Raw genomic sequence first — 14,724 nt, 5'->3', positions numbered from 1 at the left:
ACTTTGATTGTACTTTGTACTTTTGAGCTTTTTGGTAGTTTGCGTCTTCAATTCGTCGAATCTGTCTTTTGTCTTCACCTTTTATTATTTAAACGAATATCACTTGTAAATAGAACAGTTGCAACTAAAAGCTTGTTTTTCTTGAGGGATAATGCTATGAAATATATGTTCGTTTTTAGCATTATCAAATATTTCCACACTTGAGCGTTGCTTGTCCTCAAGCAATATAGTCTTCAAATAAAAATACTAGAATCACTTCTTTATTTTTCACACTTTGTACATCAGTGATTTCTATACGGCGGTATAAACAATGGTAGTAACGATGTGGTTTACAGTCCCACATGACTATGAAAATTTAGATCCATTAAGGAAATTGAATCTTTATGAAAACATTTGATCTTTTGAAAATTAAATCTAGTTTTTACCCTAGATAAGTTTTCCGGAATAACCCTTCACCGGTGTTTGCAAAATGTTTTTGTGGGTTTGGTGGGTTTCATATTTGAAAATTTTTAGCTTAAAACTTGCAGTTTTGTGTCACCCACTTGCTAACCTTGTATTTAGAAAGCAACACGTCCAGTATACTTGCTCCGTATATTACCTTTTGGTAAACTACCGTCTGGTTGTAAAAGAAAGCGTTGAACAAGCAACTGTTAAGGCAATGTCCCCTGACATGCTTTTAATTATGGTCTATAATGTGTCGGATGCAATTACTATCCTTTGTAGGAGCAATAGTAAAGCTCACCCTATAGTTTTTCGGTCTGGCACAAGGTCCTGTCTTTGACCATGCTATGCAACCACCGTTCTTACGGTTGACACCCGATTTGGTTCAGGTAACCTAATGAATTCCAGGTGAATTCCTAGGATTTTACGTTCAATGGTAATGAACGCATTAAAAATGGGTTTTTCAGAAAATAAATCGGTTTGTAATTTTGATCAAAATATTTTCTCGTTCAAGCTCGAGTTTAGATATCATCGAATTTCATGAGTTTGTAATTCTCAATCTTTAAGGTCAATCTCTAGGATTGAGTAATATCAATCTTAAAAGCTGATTTTTGATCTTTTAAGGAGATTATCCTTTCTGGGGTCTGATTCATTAGTCTTATCAAGCTAATTTGCACGGTGTCCTCCCCATTTTACGAGACAGATCCTCTCATGGTTAGGATAAGTCTGACCACTTAGCGACCCTGTTTGATGCTGAGGTCCATGGATTTCCAGCTGATTTTCAAGAAAACTTTTCAAGGTTTTTCGTAGACTCTACAACTGGTCTGGACGACAACTTCCTCACCTAAATCAAGAAGCGCGTGTCTTTTTCAGAAGACTTTACTTCCTTTTAATGATGGAATTGATTCATCGTGTAGATCCATCTTTCTTTCAAATATATTACAGTTTTTTGGGTAAAACGGTTAATTTTGTCCAAAACAAAAGTAGCTTCAATTATTTGTACAAAAATATGTGATATATGTTCAAAATAACTTGATAAATTTTTCCCACACTTGGCTTTTATTTTTTTTTCTTTGCCTTTTTATTGTCCTCTATTCCATTTTAAATTAATTCTATCATTTTGGTTTGTTTCTCAATTTATGTCCTTTCCGAGGTAACAATAATTTCGGTGTTAACACCTAGTTTTATCGTTCATAAATATGTATAAACATGATTTTGAATTCATTTAATTGAAAATTTTTAAAAATTTTACTAAAATTGGGTAGTCAGTATATAAGACTAGGGCTGTTCTTTATTATCAGAGAGCACTAGATTCTAATACAACTACTGCGTTACTAGTATTTTTAATGGTAACCAAGTGTTTAAATTTAAAATTTTAAAAATTCGAAAGAATTTAACCCCTTCTCACGCTTAAGATCTTGCAATCCCCTCATTTGTAAGAAATCAGTAACAATTTATTGAGGGTGTTTAGCGTAGAAAAATGATTAAATTTTACCAAAGTTTTCAAACATATTGGCGTTTGTTTGTTGAATGATAAATGGTGCACATCATTTGTTCATTCCGTCTTGTTGTTACATCACATTTTTATTTTCGTTTTGTCATCAAAATTAGTAGCTTTTGTTGAACTTAATGCCAGTCTTTGAAAATGCGCTGTTTTACCCTGTTATGTATAATTAACAATATACATACATACAAATATAAACATGCATGGCAATTTGAAATGAGACTTAAAATCCCACTTTCAAATCAAATATGAAATATTAGTACAAAATAATAAAATATTAAACTTACATAAAAGTATCAAAATATAATGTGGTTAAACATAAATAAATAGAAATAAAAATCATAAAAATCACCAACGGAACTATATCAATTTGGAGAGGGGTTCCAGTTCATGTCGTCGTCCGGGTTCCATGGTTGGTGATAGGTGTACTGGTATGCCTGGTTAGGGTCGTAGAGAGTATATGGCGGTCTCATCTCGGGCTGGTGTGAAGGATAGTAAGCGGGTCGGGTTGGAACATAGTGATCCTGAGGTGACAGCCGGCTCATAATCTGACGCTGATGATAGTCCCATCTATCATGCTGTCGTTGCCTGGAATGCTCGTAATCATTCCGGGCTTGCCACTGCTCCATCCGACGAAATCTCTCCACGTTTGTCATATCTACCTCATCTACACGCTGGTAGACATCAGTCATAGCCTCCCGAATGACATCCCTAATGTCATCCGCTTCCTCCATTTCCTTGTCTGAACCTCTCTCTACCTGAAGATGACTACCTTCATAGGGTACTGCCTGATTGCGTCTACTCTTTAATACCTTAGCACCCGCATAAACCCTCAATCCTAAAGGCTCAACCTGTTCTCTACATACCAAAATTGGACCCCCTTGGTCCCTATCTACACCTAAATACTCTCCAATGAGAGTAACAAAAATACCTCCTCCAATTATCCCCTCTTCCTGTATTCCTTCCACCATTTTAGATAAATAAAAACCAACACAGTAAGGGATATTAACAAAGCCTCTTGGGTCTCGAATACACTTTAGGTAAAATAAATCATGTAAGGTCAAATTTTCCTTGTTGTGACCTCTCTGTGTAATCGAGTTAGCCAAAAATCTATGAATTATATGAAGCTCGGCTCTGTTAATATGTAAGTAGGTATGTGTTCCTGCCCGCCCAAAAACATTATAATCTGACATACGCCTCCAGACGGCGTTCGCATCAAAATTCCTATCTACCCTTTCACCACGATAAATCAAATTAATACAATCGGGTAGTAGTAATTCAGCGGGCGTATATATCTGCAAAGCCCTGGCCATGTCCAGCATGGACATCCTGTACATCCTACGGCCAAGTATAAATCTAAGAAAACTTCTATCATCTAACCTATCTACATCTGCATTTAATGCTATAGTACCCATAAGCTCGACACACCATTCCTTATATACAGGCCTACGGATGGTGAATAGACGTTCCCAATCGGTAAAAGAAGAACTGCCATACCTTTGAATCAGTAGCAGTCTAACACGATCAGCTAGATGTACCGTTTCCAAAGGATTCCAATCAATTACCCTAGGCACCTCTACATCTTTCGTTACTAATTTGAATTTATTACTTTGATATGCCGGGTAATCTCTACAGCTTCTATCGAATTTCAGATTAGGATGCAATGTATGTTCAGGAATCGTTGGGTATTCTACTGGCGGATGTATCAGAAATACTGTGAAGGCATCAACAAATTGTAGCGGATCATAATAAGGTACATGTTGATCAGGTTGATGTTGTTGTTCCTGTTGCGGTTCTTGTTCGGGTTCTGGCTCGTATTGCGGCTCATATTCTGGTTCAGGTTCTTGTTGTGGTTGTCTAGATGATGATGAAGCACCAGCAGTATCGGTTTTCTGCAAAACACATTAAACACAAAATTTGTGCATCCAAATATGCATTAGTGTTAGCAAAATGACAACTTGAAACAATTAAATTAGCATGTTCAATCAAAATTAAACTTATACACATTTTCACAATTTTAACAATTCTACACTTTTTAAAATAAGCATATATGAAAATGTATATAAAGTTCATAAGCATTCAACTCAAATAACATGTTAAAACATCCATTACTAACAATTAAACAAGTCTCAAATGGCAATTATATTTAATTAATCAAGTTCATGAATTTTATACCTAAAAAGTTCACTTTAATCTCAAAAATCATGTTTAGGATCAAAGTTTGGATCATTTAACTACCTAAACATGTTACACTACTTAATTTAGCAATAATTCATGACAGAAATCGGCCATAACCTGTTTATATCAAAAAGCCTCAAATTGCTCAAGAACACAAACCCTAGATTTCTAAAAATTTTGAAATTTTTAGCTTCAAATCATGTTAAATAGCATCAATCTAGGTTATACATGCATAAAACACTAACAATTTAACACTAATTACACTAGAAATTAACAAAATCAAATTAGGTAAAATATTGGTAATTATCACAAAAACTAGAAATTTTTAGAGTTTAGGGGTGTAATTTTTACCTTTTTATTGAAGAATCCGAACCTAGGCATGATTAGAGCAAGAAATTTGATGAATTACGGTGAAAAAATGGTGAAATTTGGTGAGGATTTGAGAGAGTTCGTGTGTATATGTGTGTGTTTTGTGGAGACAAACAGCTCGCTGGTTCTTTTGTTTCTTGCCTGGATTCCAGCTCCATGCGATCGCATGGAGTTACAGTGCAAACCCCATGCGATCGCATGGGGTCCGGGTACAGTACCATTTTTGCTTTTTTTTAATATAAAACCTTATACTTAATAAAACATATAATTAATTAAAAATTAAAATTTTGTTTTTTTTAGGATGAGGGCTTTTCGGAACGATGTCCTAGTCCGTCCCTCGACAAAATTTTAAAATTTGTCATTTTTAAGCTCAGTTTTAAAAGCAAAGATTTTTGGGTTTTTTTAAATGTTTTTGGCATACTTTAATTCAATAAGGCTAAAAATAATGATAATAAAAGTTCTCGTCCCTCCCTTGGGTAAAGCAATTTCGGTTCAATAACCTAGTCTTCAACTTACGACGAATTTTAAAAATCATATTTTTAACTTAGCGAAATAAAGTAAATTTTTGTTTTTAAATTCACACCAAACTTAAATTTAAAATGCATAAAATTAAAAAAATTCATATTATTAAGATTAAAAATTCACACCAAACTTATATTAAAATTTTGGTTTTATACATACAAACTTATATTAAAAATATTAATTTTTCAAATATTTATAAACTTAAATATATTGATTTTAAAAGTTCACAATATTAATTTAATTTTTAAATATTAATTTTAAAAACATGGTAAAAATTAAAATTAAAAATCTTTTTGGTCTTTTATCCCACTTTAATCAATCAAATATTATCAAAAATGTACGCCCCTCTTTTCGGTAAAGTAATTTCGGTTCCATAACCTAGTTTAACTCATGACGAATTTTTGAAATATTTTGGTTTGATCGATTAAAGATATTTATACCTTAAGAATAAACGGTAAATTTCGCAGTGATGTAATAAATTTTTGTATGATATCAATAATTTCGGTCGCCAAACCTATTTTTATTGAGTATCAATTTAATACTTTATAGCGAACAATTTAGCGTTTATTATCAAAAGGTTAAAAGCATAAAATAAAAATAAAAACTGTACATACTTACCTGTGAGATAGAATTCTCAGTGACCTGCTTTAGCCCACTCATAAGATAGTCGTACTAATTGGTTTTCCATAGCTACATAAGCGTAACCTCGAGCATTCAACTATTTTTCTTCTAAACATATGAACGGTCCATCTCTGCATAAAGTAACGAACTCGGTATTGGAATATGTCTGATTCGTCGAGCATTTTCCTTCGTGTGACCATTTTCCGCATTTGTGACATCTTTCAAGGTGTCGTGCTCTTCTTTTTGCTGCGGATTTTGATTTTTCTTTACCAAAATGTAACTTATTATTTTCGTTCCTGGATTCTTTTCTTACTCCGTCCAATTTGCCTCTGATTAATGATACCAATTCACTTGGAAGGATGTCATTATTACGTTTAGTAATCAAAGCGTGTAGCATTAGACCATGGTTTAGTTCACAGGAAGTCTTCATATTGTATAACCTAAAAAAAATAAAAATTCAGAATGGGGGGAGAAGACTAGTTCTTTAGGGTCTGCTAGGGAAAGACCATTCGGATTCCATTCTCGAAAACTACACGAAAACAAAAAATCTAACTCTAACAGAAATACATATTACCCTAAAAAGATTCGAACCTCCCCACACTTAGTTAGCTGTGGTGTTGAAATTGTTATTGACTTCATTTTCAATTGAATCATCAACAACTTGTATATCTCTGACTTTTGCTTCAATCCATTTGTTGATTTCTTCCGTAACTTTCACAAATTCAACTAACATCGCCTTTTCTTTTGGAGATAAATTGGATACTAATCGGTTACATAACTTAAAGTTTCCCTTTATCTTAGCATCATGAATCCGTTTATAAAGTTTCTTCGTTGAACTGTTAAAAACGGGTTCATCTAATTTCGTATCATCAACTGGGTTCTTTGTGATTGGTTCATCATTAAGTGTTTCTTCATCTTCCCCACACTTATGCGTTTTTATTGGTTTAAGAGTTTTGGTTGGTGGAGATCTAAACTTTCGGTTCACAAAGGTGATCGATTTATCACCATCCCTAAGTGTCATTCTACCTTCTCTTACTTCAATGAACGCCTCGGTGGTTGCTAAAAATGGGCGACCTAAAATTAGAGGAATATCAAGGTTTTCCTCCATATTAATCACTATGAAGTTTGCAACAAAGGTCAAAATTCCCACGTTAACAAGTAAATTATTTGCTATTCTAACCGGGTGTTTAATGGTTAGGTCAAATGATTGAACACCTATTTTGGTTGGTTTTAATTTACCCATACCTAATCTTTTGTATAAGGAAAGAGGCATAATATTTGCACTTGATCCTAAATCTGCGAGTCCATTATATATACAGCACCATCATTAAGCAAGCAAGAAATGATAAATTCACACGAGTCTCCTGCTTTAGTAAGTCGAGTTGGTTTGTAAACCTTTTTCGAGTGTTCTTTTCTTGGTTCTTTCACTTCTATTTGAACTTCTTTTTCTTCATTTCTTGGAATGGAAGGTTTATATAGGAATTCTTCTTCATCACTCCAATTTGAATCCTCCCTATTTACCAATTTTGATTTTTCATATGTTGTTGATAACATATTTATGTTTTCATTTTGAAGGTTTTCTTGGGTGGTGAAATTATGATTGACTTCATTGTCAACTTCCATCGGACCATGTATGTGATGTTTAACTCTGTGACCATTAACTTTAAATTCAATCTCATTTGAATTTATTAACTCTATTGTTCCGTATGGGAAAACTCTTTTGACTATAAATGGTCCAGACCATCTTGATTTCAATTTTCCAGGAAATAGCTTGAATCGTGAATTGAAAAGAAGAACTCTGTCTCCTTCTTTAAATTCTTTTGAACTTCTGATTCTTTTATCATGCCATTTCTTTGTTCTTTCCTTATAGATTAAGGAATTTTCATATGCTTCATGCCTTAATTCTTCTAATTTGTTTAATTGACTTAACCGTAGACGTCCGGCTTCATGTAAATCAAGATTACATGTCTTCTAAGCCCAAAATGCTTTGTGTTCAATTTCTACTGGAAGATGACATGCTTTTTCGTAAACGAGTCTAAAAGGTGTGGTTCCAATTGGAGTTTTGTAGGCTGTTCTAAAAGCCCAGAGTGCATCCTCCAATTTCATGGACCATTCCTTCGGATTTGATCCTACGGTTTTCTCTAGAATACATTTTAATGCTCGGTTGGTATTTTCAACTTGTCCACTTGTCTGTGGATGATAAGCAGTGGAGATTTTATGAGTTACTCCATATCTTTTGAGAACTTTCTCAAGTTGATTATTACAAAAATGAGTACCCCGATCACTTATTAAAGCTTTCGGTGTTCCAAACCTTGCAAAAATACGTTTTAAAAAGTTGACTACAACTCGTGCATCGTTAGTCGGGAGAGCTTGTGCTTCCGCCCATTTAGATACATAATCAATGGCAACGAGAATGTAGAGATTATTAAGATTTTGGAAATGGACCCATAAAGTCAATATCCCAAATGTCAAATACTTCACATACTTGAATGACATTTTGTGGCATTTCATCACGTTGACTTATTTTTCCGGCCCTTTGACAAGCATCACAGGATTTGCAAAGAAGGTGTGCGTCTTTGAAAATTGTAGGCCAATAGAATCCAGCATCGTAAACTTTTCTTGCTGTAAGTTGAGGCCCATAATGCCCTCCTGTTGGTCCTGTGTGACAATGGTTTAAGAAACGACTAGCTTCATCTCCGAATACACATCTGCGTATTATTCCATCGGGACAACTTTTAAACAAATATGGATCTTCCCAGAAATAGTGTTTTATATCACTATAGAATTTATTTCGTTTTTGGTACGACAATCCTTTTTCAAGGAATCCACATACTAAATAGTTTGCATAGTCTGCAAACCATGGAATTTCATTATAATCTATCTTCAATAGATATTCATCAGGAAAGTTGTCTTGTATGGCCGATTCATTTAGAACTTCTAATTCGGGATTTTCAAGACGAGAAAGATGATCAGCGGCGAGATTTTCTGCTCCCTTTTTGTCTCGGATTTCAATATCGAACTCTTGTAAGAGTAAGATCCAACGGATTAATCGTGGTTTGAGATATTGTTTCGAAAATAGGTATCTAAGAGCAGAATGGTCGGTATAGACCACCGTTTTAGCTAGAACGAGATATGAACGAAATTTGTCAAAAGCAAAGACAATAGCAAGGAGTTCTTTTTTAGTAGTTGTATAATTCGTTTGTGCTCCTTGTAACGTTTTACTAGCATAATATATAGGTTGAAATCGTTTTTCAATTCTTTGTCCTAAAACGGCTCCCATTGCAAAATCACTTGCATCGCACATTAGTTCAAATGGTAGATTCCAATTTGGAGTTATCATAATCGGCGCATTAGTGAGTTTTTCTTTAAGAATATTAAAAGATTTGATGCATTCATCTGAAAAGATAAATGGAACATCTTTTTCTAGGAGTTTATTCATAGGAGTGGCAATTTTAGAAAAATCTTTTATGAAACGTCGGTAAAAACCGGCATGCCCTAGAAAACTCCTAACTCCTCTAACATTGGTGGGATGTGGAATTTTAGCAATTACATCTACTTTAGCTCTATCCACTTCAATTCCTTCCTTTGAAATTTTATGACCAAGAACGATGCCTTCTTTAACCATGAAATGACGTTTCTCCCAATTAAGTACTAGATTTGATTGTTCACATCTAATAAGCATTCGTTCAAGATTAACTAGACATGTTTCAAAAGTATCACCGAAAACTGAAAAGTCATCCATGAAAACTTCCATGCATTCTTCTATCATGTCGTGAAAAATCGCCATCATGCACCTTTGAAAGGTTGCAGGGGCGTTGCAAAGGCCAAATGGCATGTGTTTGTAAGCAAAAGTACCATAAGGGCACGTGAACGTGGTTTTCTCTTGGTCTTCAGGTGCTATTGGAATTTGAAAATATCCGGAAAAACTATCAAGAAAACAATAGTAACTATTTTCGGCTAATCTTTCCAACATTTGATCAATAAAAGGTAAGGGAAAGTGATCTTTTCTGGTGGCGTCATTTAATTTTCTATAATCAATACAAACACGCCATCCTGTTGCAGTCCTAGTAGGAATAAGCTCATTTTTCTCATTTGTGATGACAGTCATGCCACCCTTCTTAGGTACGCATTGAACTGGGCTTACCCATGGACTATCAGAAATTGGATAAATTAAACCTGCATCTAGTAGTTTAATAATTTCTTTCTTAACAACATCTTGCATATTAGGATTTAGTCTTCTTTGGCGTTGCACATACGTTTTATGACCTTCTTCCATAAGGATTTTGTGTGTGCAATACGAAGGACTTATTTTGTAACGACCCGGATTTTTCCAATCGTTTTATACTTATCAGATTAATATTTACATAAATTAAACCTTACCAACATGATAAGCAATCCAAATTATTGAGACTTGTGTTTTTGAAAAGAGTTTTACACAACGTTTGACCGTCCAATTTGACCGATGATATCACGAACTATATAACATATGATAATTATACGTTTGTGTATATATATGTATTTATATATATTTAACATGATCTAAGGATGGTTTAACATCTCATTGTGTACTAATGACAATGAGTTATAAGTATATTTTGAAACTACTAACTTAAGTTTTCAAAACGATAACTATACGTAACATTCTTTGATATATATACTTATAACCTATAATGCTTATACATGTATCGTATATATAATGTATTTAATCACTTTTTAAGGTCTTAAATACATAAAACAATATAAGTATATTCACAAAAGATAGCTATATTTGAATTCTCATTCCGTTTCCTCAAGATTTCTATACGTATATCTAGGGTATATGTACCCGTATCATACCCAGCTTCTATACGTATTTACTATTGGTATATACACATAAAATCAACATCCTAATCAACATTATTACTGCCCTAGATATGAGGTAACTAGGATTTGTCAAGTAGCATGAATTATTAGTAAGAAAACAAAATTAGGAATCCTTTTCTTTCTTTATAAACTAAAAACGTTTTTATGAATGAACACCATTTCTTCACTCCATTTTCTCATACCTACACCCTCATTTCTCTCTCAAAATACTCCTAAATTCATACTTGATCATCTCCAAGCATTTTCCCCATCATTTAGCTTCAATTACAAGCCTTAAATACCATAAGAAAACTCTTTCAAGAACATATCAAAATAACCACCCATTTGAAGAAGTATACTTCCAACCTTTTGATCTAACTCCACCACTCTTTGATTCCAAGATTTTTTCTTATCTCTTACAGTAACTTTATCCAAGTAACTTGAGGTAGTAACCTTGTTCATAATCTTGTTCGATTCATAATTATATAGCTATCTTATTTTATGTTGTAAAATTTTAACAACAAGAACATAGTTTGAATGATTTCGAACTTATTTGCAAACTAAATATATCCTTCTAACTTAACTTTTAAAACACTTCAAGACCTGTAATATATCATAATGATATGCTAACTTAACAAGATATAACTTGGTTTTACAAAGAACACCTTAAAAACTGAATCTACGTCGTCGGAGTGCAACCGGGGGCTGTTTTGGGTTGGATAATTTAAAACCATCTTGAACTTTGAATTGGAAGTTTATGTTCTGGAAAAATGATATTTCTTATGAATATGTTAACACATAAAAATTTCATGGTTTAACTTAAAGTGTAAGTATTTTTAGAAAAATGATCATTAAATGTTGTTTTTATGATGGAAAATGATCACTTTCATAAGTTTCACCAAAGTTTGACCTATAACCTGTGATTTCGAATACAAACTAAGGTATTTTCAGTTCATATTCTTAAAATTTGACTCGATCCAAGGGAGTGGCAAGTTGAACCAACAAAAACGGAGTTGTAATGAAGAAACTACGACTAAAACAAGATTGGGTATCCGAAGATAGTTTAGCTACGAAAATATTTGGAGATAAAGTAAATTAATCATATCTTTTCTAATTAATATGATATTTTATATATAATTACTTATGATTTGATTTTATATATTTCAGGACCACCCGTAAACAACACGAGAAGATTAATCATAAGACCTCATGATTGTACGCAACACGTCATTTGACAACACGGTACTTTATGTACGCAAAACGTTATTTGACAACATGGTACTTTATGTACGCAAAACGAATACGATGAGGTCTTTATTTATTTTATTGAGCAACTAATTGTGGACCACTAACATCGGACTGCTAACTACGGACTAAGAAAATATTAAAAGTATTATAAGTATATATATATATATATATATATATATATATATATATATATATATATATATATATATATATATATATATATAACGATTACTTGAAAAGAAAATATGTTGATATATTATATATATGGTTAGGTTCGTGATATCTATCGGAGACCAAGTCGAGTTAAATACCTTCAAGGCAAAAGTGAGTATATAGTCCCACTTTTAAACTCTAAATATTTCGGGATGAGAATACATGCATTTTATGATTTACGTTATGGACACAAGTGATTAAAAATATATATTCTATGTTGAGTTGTACCACTGGCATACTTCCCTGTAACTTGGTAACTACTATTTACATGAGGTATTGTAAACGCGAATCCTGTTGATAGATCTATCGGGCCTGACCACCCCAACCGGACTGGACGACCAGTATTCAACGGTTGCACTGTACTTCGTTTCGGTGACTACACTTGGTACGGTGTAGTAAGATTTCATAATAAAGGGAATATGCGACGTTGATTAAATGTTAAGGATGGTTATCAAGTGCTCAACAACTTAGAATATCTTTATTAAAACGTTTATATATAAAATCTTGTGGTCTATATTTATAACGCTGCCGACATTAAACCTATATCTCACCAACTTTATGTTGACGTTTTAAGCATGTTTATTCTCAGGTGATAACTAAAAGCTTCCGCTGTAACATGTTGAATTTAAGCAAGATCTTGAGTATGCATATTTGTGTCAAAAATAAAACTGCATATCGGAGAAGTTGTAATGTAAAATACGTTGGAAATCGTGTTGTTATCATCACATGTAAAGTTTGTAAGGCTAAGATTATCGCTAAACGATAATCATTATTATGTTGTTTAAACTTTGTATTTTTAATAAAAGTTATGGTTTGTATTGTAAAAACGAATGCAGTTTTCTTTGAAAAATGTCACATATAGAGGTCAATACCTCGCAATGAAATCATATGTTATTATATTTGTCCTTATGGTTTAGGACGGGTTATGACATGTGGTATCAGAGCGCTGGTCTTAGAGAACCAGAAAATTTGCATTAGTGTGTCTTATCGAGTTTGTTAGGATGCATTAGTGAGTCTGGACTTTGACCGTATTTGATTTAGAAAACTATTGCTTATCCTTGTTGGTTAAAAATTAATATGTAAATATTATGTGGTGCTAACGTGCTAGTTGTTATGTGATAGATGTCTGGCTTAGAACTTGTTATCACATTCAGCGACTCCGAACCAGAATCTTCAGATGGTGTTCCAGTCATTAACCTGTCCGATGATGAAAACGACACCTTTGGGGAAGACTCACAATTTTCGGATGAATCAATTGAAGAGGAACCGGAAAGTGATCCTGAGGAGGAAGAAATACAGGAAATTACGAAAGACAAGTTCTAAAGAGGAAAGAAACGAAAGGCTACTGAATTGGAAAATCCAAATCCCGAGTTTAGTGAGGATGTTGTGGCACCAACTCCACCAGACACTTCCACCCCTATTCCCACTATTCCTATTAGTTCTATCCCGGCATCCAGTTCTTCAGCCCCTCAGCCAAAACGCAGGGAGACAGTCAAGATAACCTTTAAGCGATTTCTCTGAACACAAACGTTTTGGGTTAAATGATGCGCTGTTGTTTTAAACCATGGGATCATATAACGTTTTGTATAATATTACTAGTGTGGTTTGCTTAATGTTTGATGTAAGATAAGCATATGTAAAATAGTGAAGTGTGAAATGCAATAATTTTCCATGGTTGAGTATTATTTGGATGGTAGTAATTAATTTCTGTACTAAGCTATTAAGTATGAACTTTAACGGGTAGGTACTACCCTAGATATAATTATAAAATGCTAATAAGAAGAAAAGGCTTTTATAACAATAACTGGTTCATATTATTAATAAGCTACGATGTACTGTAAATACATACTACATCTATAATATTCCATGTGAATAATTATTTTTTTCATTCTTATTGAAGATTATGGCTAGATTGAACCGAATGACGGAACAAGAAATCGAGGAACTCATCAATCAGCGAGTGGACGACAGAATGTTATGGGTCGAGGCTGCGAGAGGTGCTGCAGTTAACCCAAATCCTCGTGTGGGATGTACTTACAAAACTTTTCAAGGTTGCAAGCCCTCATCATTCAGTGGAACAGAAGGACCGGTCGGTTTAACCCGGTGGATCGAAAAGATTGAGTCTGTGTTTAAAATCAGTGGTTGTATTGATAAGGACATGACCAAGTATGCATCGTGCACCTTACAAGATAGTGCACTCACGTGGTGGAAAAACTATGTGAAGGTCGTAGGAGGAGATGTAGCTTATGATACTCCCTGGGAAGAATTCAAAACAATGCTAATCAACGAGTATTGTCCAAGGAACGAGGTTAGGAAGTTAGAAACTGAATTACGAAGCCTGAAAGTTGTTGGTACTGAACTCACCAACTACAATTAGCGATTCATGGAATTAGCTTTGCTATGTCCCGAATTGGTACCAACCAAAGAATGGAAGATATAACTGTACAAAGATGGTTTGCCTAAAAATGTCAAAGCAAATGTTACAGCATCGAAACCCAAGACTATTCACGAAGCCATCACCATGGCAAACGAGTTGATGGATTAGATTATTCTGGATAAGAACACCGATGTCAAGACATCAGAAAACAAAAGAAAGTGGGAAGGTAATCAACAATCCAACAAGAAACAAGAAACCACGCAAGGTGTGGGTAGTGGTTCCAGCTCAGGTTACAAAGGACGAAATCCTTTATGTAACAGATGCCATAAACATCACTCTGGTTATTGTAATGTGGTGTGCAATAATTGTAATCGAAGGGGTCATCTTGCTGAAGATTTTAGGATTCCTG

The sequence above is a fragment of the Rutidosis leptorrhynchoides genome, chromosome 2 (genome assembly GCF_046630445.1).
Source record: "Rutidosis leptorrhynchoides isolate AG116_Rl617_1_P2 chromosome 2, CSIRO_AGI_Rlap_v1, whole genome shotgun sequence".
Classification (NCBI taxonomy): domain Eukaryota; kingdom Viridiplantae; phylum Streptophyta; class Magnoliopsida; order Asterales; family Asteraceae; genus Rutidosis; species Rutidosis leptorrhynchoides.
The sequence above is the reverse complement of the archived record's forward strand: the minus strand, read 5'-3'. Positions refer to the sequence as shown.